Here is a 20,438-nt window from a genome sequence, read left to right on the forward strand (position 1 = left end):
AGCAAGATTTATTATTTTTCCCCTTTTCCTCTTTTTGTGAGTGGGTATGCATATGCTTCTGTGTGAGATTTTGTCTGTATATCTTTGCTTTCACCATTTGTCCTAGGGTTCTATCCATCCGTTTTTTATTTTTTCTTTTTAAAAAATTTTTTATCTTAATAATTATTTTTTATTTTAATAACTTTATTTTATCTTACTTTATTTTATTTTATCCTTTTTCTTTTTTTCATTCTTTCCTTGTTTCTTTTCTTCCTTCCTTCCTTCCTTTCTTTCTTTCTTTACTTCATTCTTTCTTTCTTTCTTTCTTTCTTTCTTTCTAATTTTTCTCCCTTTTATTCTGAGCTGTGTGGATGAAAGGCTCTTGGTGTTGCAACCAGGAGTCAGTGCTGTGCCTCTGAGGTGGGAGAGTCAACTTCAGGACACTGGTCCACAAGAGACTTCCCAGCTCCACATAACACCAAAAACAATGGGAACTACGAACTGCAGCCTGCAAAAAGGAGACCCAAACACAGTAAGATAAGCAAAATGAGAAGACAGAAAAACACAAAGCAGATGAAGGAGCAAGATAAAAACCCACCAGACTTAACAAATGAAGAGGAAATAGGCAGTCTACCTGAAAAAGAATTCAGAATAATGATAGTAAAGATGATCCAAAATCTTGGATATAGAATAGACAAAATGCAAGAAACATTTAACAAGTGCCTAGAAAAACTAAAGATGAAAAAAGCAACGATGAGCTACACAATAAGTGAAATGAAAAAGACTCTAGATGGGAACAATAGCAGGATAACTGAGGCAGAAGAACGGATAAGTGACCTGGAAGATAAAATAGTGTAAATAACTACTGCAGAGCAGAATAAAGAAAAAAGAATGAAAATAACTGAGGACAGTCTCAGAGATCTCTGGGACAACTTTCAACGCACCAACATTCGACTTATAGGGGTTCCAGAACAGGAAAAGAAAAAGAAAAGTACTGAGAAAACAGTTGAAGAGATTACAGGTGAAAACTTACCTAATATGGGAAAAGAAATAGTTAATCAGGTTCAGGAAGCACGGAAAGTCCCATACAGGATAAATCCAAGGAGAAACACGCCAAGACACATATTAATCAAACTATCAAAAATTAAACACAAAGAAAACATATTAAAAGCAGCAAGGGAAAAACAACAAATAACACACAAGGGAATCCCCATAAGTTGAACTGCTGATTTTTCAGCAGAAACTCTGCAAGCCAGAAGGGAGTGACAGGACATACTGAAAGTGATTAAAGAGAAAAACTTACACCAAGATTATTCTAACCAGCAAGGATCTCATTCAGATTAGATGGACAGATTAAAACCTTTACAGACAAGCAAAAGCTGAGAGAGTTCAGCACCACCAAACCAGCTTTACAACAAATGCTAAAGGAACTTCTCTAGGCAAGAAACACAAAAGAAGGAAAAGACCTACAATAACAAAACCAAAAGAATTAAGAAAATGGGAATAAGAACATACATATCAATAATTACCTTAAATGTAAATGCATTAAATGCTCCCACCAAAAGACACAGACTGGCTGAATGGATACAAAAACAAGACCCATATATATGTTGTCTACAAAAGATCCACTTCAGACCTAGACACACATACAGACTGAAAGTAAGGGGATGGAAAAAGATATTCCATGCAAATGGAAACCAAAAGAAAACTGGAGTAGCAATTCTCATATCAGAGAAAATAGACTTTAAAATAAAGACTGTTACAAGAGACAAAGAAGGACACTATATAATGATCAAGGGAACGATCCAAGAAGAAGATATAACAATTATAAATATTTATGCACCCAACATAGGAGCACTTCAATACCTAAGGCAAATACTAACAGTCATGAAAGGGGAAATTGACAGTAACACATTCATAGTAGGGGACTTTAACACCCCACTTTCACCAATGGACAGACCATCCAAAAAGAAAATAAATAAGGAAACACAAACTTCAAATGATACATTCAAAAAGATGGACTTAATTTATATTTATAGGGCATTCCATCCAAAAACAACCGAATGCACATTTTTCTCAAGTGCTCATGGAACATTCTCCATGATAGATCATACCTTGGGTCACAAATCAAGCCTTGGTAAATTTAAGAAAATTGAAAGTGTATCAAGTATGTTCTCCGATCACAATGCCATGAGACTAGATAACAATTACAGGAAAAGATGTATAAAAAATACAAACACATGGAGGCTAAACAACACACTACTGAATACGAAGTGACCACTGAAGAAATCAAAGAGGAAATAAAAAAATACCTAGAAACAAATGACAATGTAGACATGACGACCCAAAACCTGTGGGATGCAACAAAAGCAGTTCTAAGATGGAAGTTTATAGCAATACAATCCTACCTTAATAAACAGGAAACATCTCGAATAAACAACCTAACCTTGCACCTAAAGCAATTAGAGAAAGAAGAACAAAAAACCCCCAAAGTTAGCAGAAGGAAATAAATCATAAAACTCAGATCAGAAATAAATGAGAAAGAAATGAAGGAAATGATAGCAAATATCAATAAAACTAAAAGCTGGTTCTTTGAGAAGATAAACAAAATTGATAAACCATTAGCCAGACTCATCAAGAAAAGAAGGGAGAAGACTCAAATCAGTAGAATTTGAAATGAAGAAGGAGAAGTAACAACTGACATTGCAGAAATACAAAAGATCATGAGAGATTACTACAAGCAACTCTATGCCAATAAAATGGACCACCTGGAAGAAATGGACAAATCCTTAGAAATGCACAACCTGCCAAGACTGAATCAGGAAGAAATAGGAAATATGAACAGACCAAACACAAGCACTGAAATGGAAACTGTGATTAAAAATCTTCCAACAAACAAAAGGCCAGGACCAGATGGCTTCACAGGCGAATTCTCTCACACATTTAGAGAAGAGCTAACACCGATCCTTCTCAAACTCTTCCAAAATATAGCAGAGGGGGGAACACTCCCAAATTCCTTCTACGAGGCCACCATCACCTTGATACCAAAACCAGAAAAGGATGTCACAAAGAAAGAAAACTACAGGCCAATATCACTGATGAACATAGAAGCAAAAATCCTTAACAAAATACTAGCAAACAGAATCCAACAGCACATCAAAAGGATCATACACCATGATCAAGTGGGGTTTATTCCAGGAATGCAAGGATTCTTCAATATACACACATCAATCAAGGTGATACACCATATTAACAAATTAAAGGAGAAAAACCAAATGATCACCTCAATAGATGCAGAGAAACCTTTCGACAAAACTCAACACCAATTTATTATAAAAACCCTGCAGAAAGTAGGCATAGAGGGAATTTTCCTCAACGTAATAAATACCATAAATGACAAACGCACAGCCAACATCATCCTCAATGCTGAAAAACTGAAAGCATTTCCGCTAAGATCAGGAACAAGACAAGGTTGCCCGCTCTCACCACTCTTATTCAACATAGTTTTGGAAGTTATAGCCACAGCAATCAGAGAAAAAAAGGAAATAAAAAGATTCCAAATCGGAAAAGAAGTAGTAAAGCTGTCACTGTTTGCAGATGACATGATACTATATATAGAGAATCCTAAAGATGGTACCAGAAAACTACAGAGCTAATCAATGAATTTGTTAAAGTAGCAGGATACAAACTTAATGCACAGAAATCTCTGGCGTTCTTACACACTAATGATGAAAAATCTGAAAGTGAAATCAAGAAAACACTCCCATTTACCACTGCAACAAAAAGAATAAAATATCTAGGAATAAACCTACCTAAGGAGACAAAAGACCTGTATGCAGAAAATTATAAGACACTGATGAAAGAAATTGAAGATGATACAAACAGATGGAGAGATATACCATGTTCTTGGATTGGAAGAATGAACATTGTGAAAATGACTCTACTACCCAAAGCAATGTGTAGATTCAGTGCAATCCCTATCAAGCTACCACTGGCATTTTTCAGAGAACTAGAGCAAAAAATTTCATAATTTGTATGGAAACACAAAAGACCCCGAATAGCCAAAGCAATCTTGCGAACGAAAAATGGAGCTGGAGGAATCAGGCTCCCTGACTTCAGACTATACTACAAAGCTACAGTAATCAAAACAGTATTGTACTGGCACAAGAACAGAAATATAGATCAAAGGAATAGGATAGAAAGCCCAGAGATAAACCCACGCACATATGGACACCTTATCTTTGTTAAAGGAGGCAGGAATGTACAGTGGAGAAAGCACAGCCTCTTCAATAAATGGTGCTGGGAAAACTGGACCGGTACATGTAAAAGTATGATATTAGATCACTCCCTAACACCATACACAAAAATCAGCTCAAAATGGATTAAAGACCTAAATTTAAGGCCAGAAACTATCAAACTCTTAGAGGAAAACATAGGCAGAGCACTCTATGACATCAATCACAGCAAGATCCTTTTTGACCCACCTCGTAGAGAAATAAAAAGAAAAACAAAAATAAACAAATGGGACCTAGTGAAATTTCAAAGCTTTTGCAAAGCATAGGAAACCATAAAGAAGACCAAAAGACTACTCTCAGAATGTGAGAAAATCTTTGCCAATGCAGCAACTGACCAAGAATTAATCTCCAAAATTTACAAGCAGCTCATGCAGCTCAATAACAAAAAAACAAACAACCCAATCCCAAAATGGGCAGAAGACCTAAATAGACATTTCTCCAAAGAACATATACAGACTGCCAACAAACACATGAAAGAATGCTCAGGATCATTAATCATTAGAGAAATGCAAATCAAAACTACAATGAGATATCATCTCACACCAGTCAGAATGGCCATCATCAAAAAATCTAGAATCAATAAATGCTGGAGAGGGTGTGGAGAAAAGGGAACACTCTTGCACTGCTGGTGGGAATGTGAATTGCTATAGCCACTATGGAGAGCAGTATGGAGGTTCCTTAAAAAACTACAAAGAGAACTACCATACGACCCAGCAATCCCACTACTGGTCATATATCCTGAGAAAAGCAAAATTCAAAAAGAGTCATATACCAAAATGTTCACTGCAGCTCTATTTACAATAGCCCGGAGATGGAAACAACCTAAGTGCCCGTCATCGGATGAATGGATAAAGAAGATGCGGCACATATATACAATGGAATATTACTCAGCCATATAAAGAAATGAAATTGAGCCATTTGTAATGAGGTGGATGGACATAGAGTCTGTCATACAGAGTGGAGTAAGTCAGAAAGAGAAAGACAAATACCATATGCTAACACATATATATGGAATTTAAGAAAAAAGTGTCATGAAGAACCTAGGGGTAAGACAGGAATAAAGACACAGACCTACTAGAGAATGGACTTGAGGATATGGGGAAGGGGAAGGGGAAGGGTACGCTGTGACAAAGTTAGAGAGTGGCATGCACATTTATACACTACCAAACGTGAAATAGATAGCTAGTGGGAAGCAGCCACATAGCACAGGGAGATCAGCTCGGTGCTTTGTGACCACCTAGAGGGGTGGGATAGGTAGGGTGGGAGGGAGGGAGACGCAAGAGGGAAGAGATATGGGAACATATGTGTATGTATAACTGATTCACTTTGTTATAAAGCAGAAACTAACACACCATTGTAAAGCAATTATACTTCAATAAAGATGTAAAAAAAAATGAACAGAGGGATAAAGGTTTAAGAAAAACATGCAGGCGAGGTACTTTCCTGGTGGCGCAGTGCTTAAGAATCCGCCTGCCAATGCAGGGGACATAGGTTTGATCCCTGGTCTGGGAATATCCCACATGCCGCACAACAACTAAGCCCGTGTACCACAACTACTGAGCCTGCGCTCTGGAGCCAGTGAGCCACAACTACCAAAGCCCATGAGCCTAGAGCCCATGCTCTGCAACAAGTGTAGCCACTGCAATAATAAGTCTGTACGCTGCAATGAAGAGTAGCCCCCGCTCGCCACAACTAGAGAAACCCTGCACACAACAACGAAGACCTAACACAGCCAATAAATAAATAAAAGAAAATTTAAAAAATAAAAAAATAAACACACTTGAAGAGGTTTCACTGAGGAGGAATGGGACAGGACCATTTCAAAAAACATTCAATATCATTACCTGCTCTTAAAACTCTGAAAGGATTGTCTCTCAGATTGCTTCAGAATCCTCTTTAAGTTCTTTCTCCACTTTGAAGAAACCAAAACTGTAACTCATAGATAATTACCTGTGAGTACGGTTTATGTAGGGAAAATGAGACAGAAGGTCAATTGGTAGGAGCATACACAAAGAAAAGGCCTTGATCTTAAATAAAGATTGGTGAATGAATGTATATTTATATTTTTTTAAAAATAAATTTATTTATTTATGTATTTATTTTTGGCTGCGTTGGTTCTTCATTGCTGTGCGCAGGCTTTCTCTAGTTGTGGCGAGCAGGGGCTACCCTTTGTTGCGGTGCATGGGCTTCTCATTGTGGTGGCTTCTCTTGTTGCAGAGCATGGGCTCTAGGTGCACAGGCTTCAGTAGTTGTGGCATGCGGGCTCTAGAGCGCAGGCTTAGTAGTTGTGGAGCACGGGCTTAGCTGCTCCGCAGCATGTGGGATCTTCCCAGATCAGAGCTCGAAACCGTGTGCCCTGCACTGGCAGGTGGATTCTTAACCACTGCACCACCAGGGAAGCCCCCATTTATACGTTTTAACTTAAAAGTTTTACTATATTAATGTGTCATGCCTATGATTCCCTGCTTTACTAACTTTTTCCATTCACTGGCTGATGACAGTTGTAATAGCACTTGGTAAGGGGGCTTCTATTCTACCAAATCTCCTCTTTAGAAGTCTTGTTTTAATATGCAAGGTTTTCAATAATTTTGTACCTATAAATTTTATCTTCCTAGAAATTTGAAATTTTATACAGTTGCTGCTCAGAGTCTAAGAGTTTTGTACCTGTAGAACAGATGAGAATATTAATGGTGTATTAGTCATCTCATTGTATCGTTTTGAGCTTTGGGAGGAGTGATATGATTTACAAATAGACAAGAATACTTGAGTAGCGTGTCCATGGGAACAGTGTGGTGATTATGCATATCATCTCCTTTTCCTTTCGTTCTCCTTACACTTTTCGTTGTTGCTCAGCCCAAACATCCTGGAATTGGCTCCAAAATGTTACCCTGTCAGCATCATTTGGGAAGAGCCTCCAATTTTGCCTTCTATGGCATATTTTATTTTATAATTTTAAAAATACAGAAAAGTACAAAGAATAATATAACAAACACCCATATATCCAGGATTCTTCATTGTTAGCATTTTATTACATCTACTTCAAATCTGTGTTTTTAAAAGTGATAATGGCAATTAAGGAGTTAAGTCGAAGTACCCTTTTTCCACCCATCCTCAATCCTGTTCCCTTCTTTCCACCCAGATACAAACACTATTGTGAATTTGGTATTTATGTTTTAATACTATTTACAAGCATTTATATCTCTATAAGCAATAAAGTATTGCATTGCACACTTTAAAAAAATTAATTAATTAATTAATTTTTGGCTACGCTGGGTCTTCACTGCTGTGCACGGGCTTTCTCTAGCTGTGGGGAGTGGGGGCTACTCTTCTTTGCATTGTGCAAGCTTCTCATTGCAGTGGCTTCTCTTGTTGCGGAGCACAGGCTCTAGGTGCACCACCTCCAGTAGTTGCAGTATGCGGGCTAATTAGCTGTGGCTCACGGCTCTAGAGCACAGGCTCAGTAGTTGCGGCACACGGAGTTAGTTGCTCTGTGGCATGTGGGATCTTCCCGGACCAGGGATTGAACCCATGTCCCCTGAATTGGCAGGCGAATTCTTAACCACTGCACCACCAGGGAAGTTCTGCATTGTGAGCTTTTTAATTTTACAGAAATAGTTTCAGACTATGCATACATATATAATATATATTATTGCATAATATATATTTATAATATATCTTATTTTACAACTTGTTTTTTACTCAAATGTTGATAATACATAAATCCAGTTCATTTCTTTTAGCTGCTGTGTAGTATTTGATTATAGGACTATACCACGTTTTATTTATTCATTCATTTACTGAAGGACGTTCACCCATTGTCCAATTTTACAGTATTACAATGCTGCAATGAACATCTTAGTACATTCTCCTTGTGCACACGTTGAGGAATTTCTCTAGGGAAAATAATTGGAAGTGAAATTACTGGGTAATATGGTAAATACACCTTTTATACTACTAAACAGAGTCAAAATTCTCTCCAAAGTGCTTGTCTCAATTTACACTTCCACCAGCAGTACACGAGGGTTTCTGTTGTTCCACATATCCTGTAACAGAAGACTTAAAAATTTTGCCAATATGATGGATGTGAAATAGTTTTTCATTGTTTTAACTTATATTTTCTTGATATTTAGTGAGGTTAAATATCTTTTCATTTGGCTTTCCTTTTCTGTAATAACCTTTTCATATACTTTGCTTCTTCCTCTGTTGAGTTTTGTTTGTCTTTTTCTTATTGTGCTGTGGGAATTCTTTGCAACAGTGTTTTGGGGGGCGGTCTGTTATGTGTGTTGCAAATACCTTTTTTCAGGTTATCACCTGTCTTATAAATTTGTTAATGGAGCTTTTATTTTATAGAGGTTTTAGTTTTAATGAAGTCAAGCTAATTCTTTTTTTAAAATTTTTGTTGGAGCATAGTTGATTTACAATATTGTATTAGTTTCAGGTGTACCACGAAATGAATCAGTTATACATTCAAATTAATTATTTTTCTTTATGGTTGGAGCTTTTTGTAACTTGGTTAAGAAAACCTTTCCTACTCCAAGGTCATATTATATTTTCTTCTAATAGGTTTAAAAATTTGCTTTTCACATTTAGAGCTTTAGTCCATCTAGCTTTGTTTTCTGTGTTAGATACAAGGTAGTGATCTAATTTATTTTTTTCCATGTAAAAATGTGTTTTTCTAACACCATTTATTGGTGTTGAATATTTATTGAATATTCATTCTTTTCCCCAGTGTTTGAACTGCCACTTATATAACATTCTAAGTTCCACGGACCTGTTTCTGGGTTTCTTTATTCTCTTTCAGTAATCCATTTGTCTATTCCTGAGCCAGACTCACACTGTTCTCATTACTATAGCTTTAAAATAAATCTTGATATCTGGTAAAACAAGTCACCTTCTCCCCCCATTCTTTTTCAGATTTGCATTAATTATTCTTGAACAAATCTATTTCATATGAATTTTAGAATCAGTTTGACAAATTTCATGAAAAATCCTGTTGAGCTTGGGAATTTAATTTAATTTAGAAATTAACTGGGGAGAGTTAATAGCTTTATTATAGTGAGTCTTACCATACAATAACTTGTTATAGATCTCCTTTTATTCAGGTACATTCCCTTTGATAGCCAATAATGTTTCATATTTTTTCTCAAAGGTATGTTGCACATTTTTTGTTATATTTACTCTTAAGTGAATAGGCAGAATTCTAAGATGGTGCCCAAGATTTCAGCTGTCTGGTATGCATGCCCTGTATAATCACCTTCTCTTGAGTGTGGATAAAAATATGACGGGATAGTTGCTCCCTTGATTAGATTAGGCAAAGGTGATGGGATAATCACTCCCATGATTATGTTACATTATGCAAGACTCCACCATAGCAGACTGGGATGCGATTCTCCTGCTGGCTTTGAAGAAGTCACCTGCTATGCTGTGAGAGGGCCTTGTAGCTGGGACCCGAAGATGGCTTCTAGGAACTAAGAGCGAGCCCCTGGCTGACATTCAGCAAGAAAATAAGTCCTTCAGTACTAAAACGACAATTCTGCCAACAATGATGTAAGGTTAGAAGAGAAGCCTGAGCCGAAGATGAGAGGACAGGCCCTGCCAACACCTTGATTTCAGCTTGACACCCTGAATGGAGGATCCAGCTAAGCTGTGCCAAGATTCGTGAGCCAAAGAAACTGTGAGGTAATAAATGTGTGTTGGTTTTAGCCTCTAAGTTTATGATAAATTGCAATGAAGCAATACAAAATTAATCCACCAGGTATCTCATTTTATCCCCCCTTTATACGGTGAATGGGTTTGTTTCCTTTTTTCTGTGAATGGGTTATCTTAAAAATTTCATTTAAAAATGGTTATTACTGGTTATAGGAGTGCTATTTTTATATGTTGATCCAGCAAACCTGGATCCAGCAACCCTAGTGACTCTCTTAATCTCTTGTTAGATCTAATAATTTGCAGATTTTCTTGGATTTTTCTATGTGGACCATCATACGGAATAATAATGATGACAATCTTGTCTTTTATGTTCAAATTCTTATACCTCTTAATTCTCTTTTTTTTTGAATTTTTGCATAAAGTGCTTTAGCACAACATTGTGACAGAAGATATAAGAACTTTTTTTTTTTAACATATTTACTGGAGTACAGTTGCTTTACAACGGTGTGTTAGTTTCCATTTTATAACAAAGTGAATCAGCTATACATATACATATATCCCCATATCTCCTCCCTCTTGCATCTCCATTCCACCCTCCCTATCCCAACCCAATAGGTGGTCACAAAGCATAGAACTGATCTCTCCGTGTGATGCAGCTGCTTCCCACCAGCTATCTATCTTACATTTGGAACTGTATATATGTCCATACCACTCTCTCACTTCGTCCCAGCTTACCCTGCCCCTTCCCATGTCCTCAAGTCCATTCTCTATGCCAGCGTCTTTATTCCTGTCCTGCCCCTAGGTTCTTCAGAACCATTTTTTTTTTAGATTCCATATGTATGTGTTAGCATACAGTATTTGTCTTTCTCTTCCTGACTTACTTCACTCTGTATGAGACTCTAGGTCCATCCACCTCATTACGAATAGTTCAATTTCGCTTCTTTTTATGGCTGAGTAATATTCCATTGTATATATGTGCCACTACTTCTTTATCCATTCATCTGTCAATGGACACTGAGGTTGCTTCCATGTCCTGACTATTGTAAACAGAGCTGCAATGAACTTTGTGGTACATAACTCTTTTTGAATTATGGTTTTCTCAGGGTATATGCCCAGTAGTGGGATTGCTGGGTCGTATGGTAGTTCTATTTTTAGTTTTTTAAGGAACCTCCATACTGTTCTCCACAATGGCTGTATCAATTTACATTCCCACCAACAGTGTATGAGGGTTCGCTTTTCTCCACACCCTTTCCAGCATTTATTGTTTGTAGATTTTTTGATGATGGCCATTCTGACCAGCATGAGGTGATACCTCATTGTAGTTTTGATTCGTATTTCTCTAATGATTAGTGATATTGAGCATCCTTTCATGTGTTAGTTGGCAATCTGTATATCTTCTATGGAGAAATGTCTATTTAGGTCATCTGCCCATTTTTGGATTGGGTTGTTTGTTTTTTGGATATTGAGTGGCATGAGCTGCTTGTAAATTTGGGAGATTAATCCTTTGTCAGTTGCTTCATTTGCAAATATTTTCTCCCATTCTGAAGGTTGTCTTTTCATACTTTTATGGTTTCCTTTGCTGTGCAGAAGTTTTAAGTTTCATTAGGTCCCATTTGTTTACTTTTGTTTTTACTTCCATTTCCCTAGGAGGTGGGTCAAAAAGGATTTTGCTGTAGTTTATGTCATAGAGTGTTCTGCCTATGTTTTCCTCTAAGAGTATTAGAGTGTCTGGCCTTACATTTAGGTCTTTAATCCATTTTGTGTTTATTTTTGTGTATGGTGTTAGGGCATGCTCTAATTTCATTCTTTTCCATGTAGCTGTCCAGTATTCCCAGCACAACTTATTGAAGAGACTGTCTTTCATCCATTGTATGTTCTTGCCTCCTTTATCAAAAATAAGGTGACCATATGTGCGTGGGTTTACCTCTGGGCTTTCTATCCTGTAGAAAGGATGGTACCAGGATAGTACCGACTGTGCCAGTACCATATTGTCTTGATTACTGTAGCTTTGTAGTATAGTCTGAAGTCCAGGAGACTGATTCCTCCCACTCCGTTTTTCTTTCTCAAGATTGTTTTGGCAATTTTGGGTCTTTTGTGTTTCCATACAAATTGGGAAAATTTTTGTTCTAGTTCTGTTAAAAATGCCATTGGTACTTTGATAGGGATTGCACTGACAATGAGAATTCTTTGGGTAGTATAGTCATTTTCACAACGTTGATTTTTCCAATCCAAGAACATGGTATATCTCTCCATCTGTTTGTATGATGTTTAATTTCTTTCATCAGTGTCTTATTGTTTTCCGCATCCAGGTCTTTTGTCTCCTTAGGCTGGTTTATTCCTAGGTATTTTATACTTTTTGTTGCAATGGTAAATGGGAGTGTTTCCTTAATTTCACTTTCAGATTTTTCATCATTAGTGTATAGGAATGCAAGAGGCTTCTGTGCATTAATTTTGTATCCTGCTACTTTACCAAATTCATTGATTAGCTTTAGTAGTTTTCTGGTAGCATCTTTAGGATTCTCTATATTTAGTATCATGTCATCTGCCAACAGTGACAACTTTGCTTCTCCTTTTCCGATGTGGATTCCTTTTATTTCTTTTCCTTCTCTTATTGCTGTGGCTAAAACTTCCAAAACTATGTTGAATAATAGTGGTGAGCATGCACAACCTTGTCTTGTTCCTGATCTTAGAGGAAATGGTTTCAGTTTTTCACCATTGAGAATGATGTTGGCTGTGGGTTTGTCATATATGGCCTTTATTATATTGAGGTAAGTTCCCTCTATGCCTACTTTCTGCAGGGTTTTTATCATAAATGGGGGTTGAATTTTATCAAAAGCTTTTTCTGCATCTATTGAGATGATCATATGGTTTTTCTCCTTCAATTTGTTAATATGGTGTATCACATTGATTGATTTGTGTATATTGAAGAATTCTTGCATTCCTGGGATAAACTCCACTTGATCATGGTGTATTATCCTTTTAATGTGCTGTTGGATTCTGTTTGCTAGTGTTTTGTTGAGGATTTGTGCATCCATGTTCATCAGTGATATTGGTCAGTAGTTTTCTTTCTTTGTGACATCATTGTCTGGTTTTGGTATCAGCATGATGGTGGCCTTGCAGAATGAGTTTGGGAGTGTTCCTCCCTCTGCTATATTTTGGAAGAGTTTGAGAAGGATAGGTGTTATCTCTTCTCTAAATGTTTGATAGAGTTCTTCTGTGAAGCCATCTGGTCCTGGGCTTTTGTTTGCTGAAAGATTTTAAATCACAGTCTCAATTTCAGTGCCTGTGTTTGGTCTGTTTATATTTCCTATTTCTTCCTGGTTCAGTCTCAGAAGGTTGTGCTTTTCTAAGAATTTGTCCATTTCTTCCAGGTTGTCCATTTTATTGGCATAGAGTTGCTTGTAGTAATCTCTCATGATCTTTTGTATTTCTGCAGTGTCAGTTGTTACTTCTGCTTTTTCATTTCTAATTCTATTGATTTGAGTCTTCTTTATTTTCTTGATGAGTCTGGCTAATGGTTTACCAATGTTGTCTATCTTCTCAAAGAACCAGCTTTTAGTCCTCTTCATCTTTTCTATTGTTTCCTTCATTTGTTTTTCATTTATTTCTGATCTGATGTTTATGACTTCTTTCCTTCTGCTAAGTTTGGGGCTTTTTTGTTCTTCTTTCTCTAATTGCTTTAGGTGTAAGGTTAAGTTGTTTATTTGAGATGTTTCTTGTTTCTTGATGTAGGATTGTATTGCTATAAACTTCCCTCTTAGAACTGCTTTTGCTGCATCCCATAGGTTTTGCGTTGTCAAGTTTCCATTATCATTTTTCTCTAGGTTTTTTTTTTTTAGTTTTTTTAAACATCTTTATTGGAGTATAATTGCTTTACAATGGTGTGTTCGTTTCTGCTTTATAACAAAGTGAATCAGCTATACATATACATATATCCCTATATCTCCTACCTCTTGCATCTCCCTCCCATCCTCCGCATCCCACCCCTCCAGGTGGTCACAAAGCACCGAGCTGATTTTCCTGTGCTATGTGGCTCCTTCCCACTGGATATCTATTTTACATTTGGTAGTGTATGTATGTCCATGCCACTCTCTCACTTCGGTCCAACTTCCCCTTCCCCCTCCCCATGTCCTCAAGTCCATTCTCTACATCTGCATCTTTATTCCTTTCCTGCCCCTGGTTCTTCAGAACCACTTTTTTTTCTTTTTTTAGATTCCATATATGTGTGTAATTATATGGTATTTGTTTTTCTCTTTCTGACTTACTTCACTCTGTATGACAAACTACATCCACCTCACTACAAATAACTCAATTTCGTTTCTTTTTATAGCTGAGTACCATCGGATTGTATATATGTGCCACATCTTCTTTATCCATTCATCTGTCGATGGACACTTAAGTTGCTTCCATGTCCTGGCTATTGTAAACAGAGCTGCAATGAACATCGTGGTACATGACTCTTTTTGAATTATGGTTTTCTTAGGGTATATGCACAGTAGTGGGATTGCTGGTCTAGGTATTTTTTGATTCAGTGATCTCTTGGTTATTTAGTAGTATATTGTTTAGCCCTCATGTGTCTGTATTTTTTACAGATTTTTTTCTTCTAATATCTAGTCTCATAGCATTGTTGTTGGAAAAGATACTTGATACGATTTCAATTTTCTTAAATTTACCAAGGCTTGATTTGTGAACCAAGATATAATCTATCCTGGAAAATGTTCCATGAGCACTTGAAATGAAACTGTATTCTGTTGTTTTTGGATGGAATGTCCTATAAATATCAAGGAAGTCCAACTTGTTTAATGTGTCATTTAAAGCTTGTGTTTCCTTATTTATTTTCATTTTGGATGATCTGTCCATTGGTGAAAGTGGGGTGTTAAAGTCCCCTACTAGTATTGTGTTACTGTCGATTTCCCCTTTTATGGCTGTTAGCATTTGCTTTATATATTGAAGTGCTCCTTTGTTGGGTGCATAAATATTAACAATTGTTATTATATACATTCTACAATTGTTACATTGTCTTGGATTGATCCCTTGATCATAATGTAGTGTCCTTCTTTGTCTCTTCTAACAGTCTTTATTTTAAAGTCTATTTTGATAGAAATTGTGAAATTTTTTGTTCTAATTCTGTGCAAAATGCCCATGATAGTTTGACAGGGATTGCATTGTATCTGAAGATTGCTTTGGTAGTATAGTCATTTTCACAATATTGATTCTTCCAATCCAAGAACATGGTATATCTCTCCATCTATTTGTATCATCTTTAATTTCTTTCATCAGTACCTTATAATTTTCTGCATACAGGTCTTTTGTCTCCTTAGGTAGGTTTATTCCTAGGTATTTTATTCTTTTTGTTGCAGTGGTAAATGAGAGTGTTTCCTTAAGTTCACTTTTAGATTTTTCATCATTAGTATATAGGAATGCAAGAGATTTCTGTGCATTAATTTTGTATCCTGCTACTTTACCAAATTCATTGATTAGCTCTAGTAGTTTTCTGGAAGTATCTTTAGGATTCTCTATGTATAGTATCATGTCATCTGCAAACAGTGACAGCTTTACTTCTTCTTTTCCGATTGGGATTCCCTTGAATAGCCAAAGCAATATTGAAACAGAAAAACAGAGCTGGAGGAATCAGGCTCCCTGAATTCAGACTATACTGCAAAGCCACAGTAATCAAGACAGTATGGTACTGGCACAAAAACAGAAATATAGATCAATGGAACAAGATAGAAAGCCCAGAGATAAACCCATACATATCTGGTCACCTTATATTTGATAAAGGAGGCAAGAATATACAATGGAGAAAAGACAGTCTCTTCAATAAGTGGTGCTGGGAAAACTGGACAGCTACACATAAAAGGATGAATTTAAAGCACTCCCTAACACCATACACAAAAATAAAGTCAAAATGGATTAAAGACTTAAATATATGGCCAGACACTATCAAACTCTTAGAGGAAAACATAGGCAGAACACTCTATTATATAAATCACAGCAAGATCCTTTTTGACCCAGCTCCCAGGGAAATGGAAATGAAAACAAAAATAAACAAATGGGACCTAATGAAACTTAAAAGCTTTTGCACAACAAGGAAACCATAAACAAGATGAAAAGACAACCCTCAGAATGGGAGAAAATATTTGCCAATGAAGCAACTGACAAAGGATTAAGCTCTAAAATTTACAAGCAGCACATGCAGCTCAATAGCAAAAAAAGAAACAACCTAATCCAAAAATGGACAGAAGGCCAAAATAGACATTTCTCCAAAGAAGATATACAGATTGCCAACACATATGAAAGAATGCTCAACATCATTAATCATTAGAGAAATGCAAATCAAAACTACAATGCGATATCATCTCACACCAGTTAGAATGGCCATCATCAAAAAATCTACAAACAGTAAATGCTGGAGAGGGTGTGGAGAAAAGGGAATCTTCATACACTGTTGGTGGGAATGTAAATTAATACAACCACTATGGAGAATAGTATGGAGCTTCCTTAAAAAACTAAAAATAGAACTACCATATGACCCAGCAATCCCACTACTGGGCATATACCCTGAGAAAACCACAATTCCAAAAGTGTCATGTAGCACAATGTTCATTGCAGCACTATTTACAATAGCCAGGACATGGAAGCAACCTAAGTGTCCATTGACAGATGAATGGATAAAGAAGTAGTGGCACATATATACAATGGAATATTCCTCAGCCAGAAAAAGAAACAAAATTGAGTTATTTGTAGTGAGGTGGATAGACCTAGAGTCTGTCATACAGAGTGAAGTAAGTCAGAAAGATAAAAACAAGTGCCGTATGCTAACACGTATATATGGAATCTAAAAAAAAAAAAAAAGGTCATGAAGAGCCCAAGGGCAAGATGGGAATAAAGAGATAGACCTACTAGAGAATGGACTGGAGGACACGAGGAGGGGGAAGGGTAATCTGGGATAAAGTGGGAGAGTGGTAGTGTATATACGGACATATATACACTACCAAATGTAAAATAGAGAGGTAGTGGGAAGCAGCCGTATAGCACAGGGAGATCAGCTCGGTGCTTTGTGACCACCTAGAGGGGTGGGATAGGGAGGGTGGGAGGCAGGGAGATGCAAGAGATATGGGAACATATGTATATGTATAACTGATTCACTGTGTTATAAAGCAGAAACTAACACACCATTGTAAAGCAATTATACTCCAATAAAGATGTTAAAAAACAGATGAATGGATAAAGAAGATGTGGAATATATACACAATGGAATATTACTCAGCCATAAAAAGAAATGAAACTGAGTTATTTGTAGTGAGGTGGATGGACCTAGAATCTGTCATACAGAGTGAAGTAAGTCAGAAAGAGAAAAACAAATACCTTATTCCAACACATATATATGGAATCTAAAAAAAAAAAGAAAGAAAATGGTCAGAAGAACCAGGGGCAAGATGCAGACCTACTAGAGAATGGACTTGAGGACACGGGGAGGGGAAAGGTAAGCTGGGACAAGGTTAGAGAGTGGCATGGACTTATATACACTACCAAATGTAAAATAGATAGCTAGTGGGAAGCAGCCACATAACACAGGGAGATCAGCTCGGTGCTTTGAGACCAGTTAGAAGGGTGTGATAGGGAGGGTGGGAGGGAGGGAGACACAAGAGGGAAGAGATATGGGGATATATGTATATGTATAACTAATTCACTTTGTTTTAATACAGAAACTAACACACCATTGTAAAGCAATTATACTCCAATTAAAATGTTTTTAGAAAAATAAAGTCTATTTTGTCTGATATGAGAATTGCTACTCCAGCTTTCTTTTGATTCTGTTTGCATGGAATATCTTTCCATCCCCTCACTTTCAGTGTGTATGTGTCCATAGGTCTGAAGTGGGTCTATTGTAGACAGCATATATACGCATCGTGTTTTTGTATCCATTCAACCAGTCTATGCCTTTTGGCTGGAGCATTTAATCCATTTACATTTAACGTAGTTATCGGTATGTATGTTCCTATTACCATTTTCTTAATGTTTTAGTTTTGTTATTGTAGTTCTTTGCCTTCTCTTGTGTTTCCTGCCTAGAGAAGTTCCTTTAGCATTTGTTGTAAAGCTGGTTTTGTGGTGCTGAATTCTCTTAGCTTTTGCTCCTCTGTAAAGGTTCTGATTTCTCTGTCAAATCTGAATGAGATCCTTGCCGGGTAGAGTAATCTTGGTTGTAGGTTTTTCCCTTTCATCACTTTAAATATGTCCTGCCACCCCCTTCTGGCTTGCAGCGTTTTTGCTGAAAGATCAGCTGTTAACCTTATGTGGATTCCCTTGTATGTTATTTGTTGTTTTTCCCTTGCTGCTTTTAATATTTTTTCTTTATTTATAATTTTTGATAGTAATATGTGTCTTTGCATGTTTCTACTTAGATTTATCCTGTATGAGATGGGACTCTCTGTGCTTCCTGGACTTGATTGACTATTTCCTTTCCCATATTAGGGAAGTTTTCAACTATAATCTCTTCAAATATTTTCTCAGTCCCTTTCTTTTTCTCTTCTTCTTCTGGGACCCCTATAATTCGAATGTTGGTGCATTTAATGTTGTCCGAGAGGTCTCTGAGACTGTCCTCAATTCTTTTCTTTTTTTTTCTTTATTCTGCTCTGCAGTAGGTATTTCCATGATTTTATCTTCCAGGTCACTTATCCATTCTTCTGCCTCAGTTATTCTGCTATTGATCCCATCTAGAGTACTTTTAATTTCATTTATTGTGTTGTTCATCATTTTTTGTTTCATCTTTATTTCTTCTAGGTCCTTGTTAACTGTTTCTTGCATTTTGTTCATTCTATTTCCAAGATTTCGGATCATCCTTACTGTCATTATTCTGCATTCTTTTTCAGGTAGACTGCCTATTTCCTCTTCATTTGTTAGGTCTGGTGGGTTTTTATCTTGCTCCTTCATCTGCTGTGTGTCTCTCTGTCTTCTCATTTTGCTTAACTTACTGTGTTTGGGGTCTCCTTTTTAAAGGCTGCAGGTTAATAGTCCCATTGTTTTTCATGTCTGCCCCCAGTTGGTAAGGTTGGTTCAGTGGGTTGTGTAGGCTTCCTGGTGGAGGGGACTAGTGCCTGTGTTCTGGTGGATGAGGCTGGATCTTGTCTTTCTGTGTGCAGGATCACATCCGGTGGTATGTTTTGGGGTGTCTGTTACCTTATTCTGATTTTAGGCAACCTCTCTGCTAATGGTGGGGTTGTGTTCCTGTTTTGCTAGTTGTTTGGCGTAGGGTGTCCAGCACTGTAACTTGCTGGTCGTTGAATGGAGCTGGGTCTTAGCATTGAGATAGAGATGTCTGGGAGAGCTTTAGCCATTTGATATTATGTGGAGCTGGGAGGTCTCAGGTGGACCAATGTCCTGAACTCAGCTCTCCCACCTGATATAGGAACTCTTGTCCTCTTCTTGACTTAAATGAAATGGTGCCATTAATTCTCTAAGTATGATGCTTGCTGTAAGTTTTTGCAGATACTGTTTATCAAGGTAAGGACTTTGGTGTTTTTGTGGTTGTTTTGCTTGTTTGTTTTATCCAGTGTGATAATCTCTATCTCTTATCTGGACCATTTAAGTCTGTTTATCTATGAAATGGTTACTGATATTTGGAGTTTAAATCTTCCATCTTATTTTGTGCATTCTCTTCAGACTTCCATTGTGTTTCTTTTTCTCTCCCTTCTTGCTTTTCATTTTATTTATTTATTTATTTATCTTATTTTTTTTGAACCCACAGATGCAGAGCCTGTGAATACACAGGGCTGGCCATACCGGCACACTAAAGATAGAGGGAAGAAAGGCAGGGGGATCCTAATGGGGGAGGGTCACCTGAGAATAAGAGTCTAACTTTTCTCCAGGAGCAAGCAAATTTCTAATATGTTCTTTTTTCCCCTTCTAGCTGCTCCCTTTCATAGAGTAAAAGAAGTGCTTATGGTTACAAGATAATACTGATCCAGAAAGGCTAGACTTGAGGAGAATAGAGCAGCCTGGATTAGTATTATTGGGGCAAACAAAAGTAGGCTAGGGAGTTCCCTGGTGGTCCAGCAGTTAAGACTCCATGCTCCCAATGCAGGGGTCCTGAGTTTGATCCCTGGTCAGGGAACTAGATCCCACGTGCAACAACTAAGACCTGGTGCAGACAAATAAATAAATAAATATTTTTAAGAAAGAAAAAGAAGTAGGCTAAATTTTACCTATTAATTCATTAGAGAAAAATGGAGGATATTTGAAGCTAGCAAGGACAATCAAACTGTCCCAGGCCAACAATCCATTTTGATTCTTAATTCCAAAAATGTTCTCAATTCTTCATCAATCCCTTTGCAATATGACTTTGCAGCTACTACCATCAAGAGATGTGTCAGTCATGCCAATTTCCCTATTCTGGAATATGGACCAGTCTTGGGACTTGCTTCAGTCAAGGGAATACTGTAGCTGTGTGTCAGTTCCAAGCTCAGGTCTCAAAAGACCTTCATTTATTTTAGGTTGAATATTTTCATTTCTGCA

This window comes from Monodon monoceros, unplaced genomic scaffold, assembly GCF_005190385.1.
Source record: "Monodon monoceros isolate NGI ecotype Baffin Bay Population unplaced genomic scaffold, NGI_Narwhal_1 Super_Scaffold_22, whole genome shotgun sequence".
Classification (NCBI taxonomy): Eukaryota; Metazoa; Chordata; class Mammalia; order Artiodactyla; family Monodontidae; genus Monodon; species Monodon monoceros.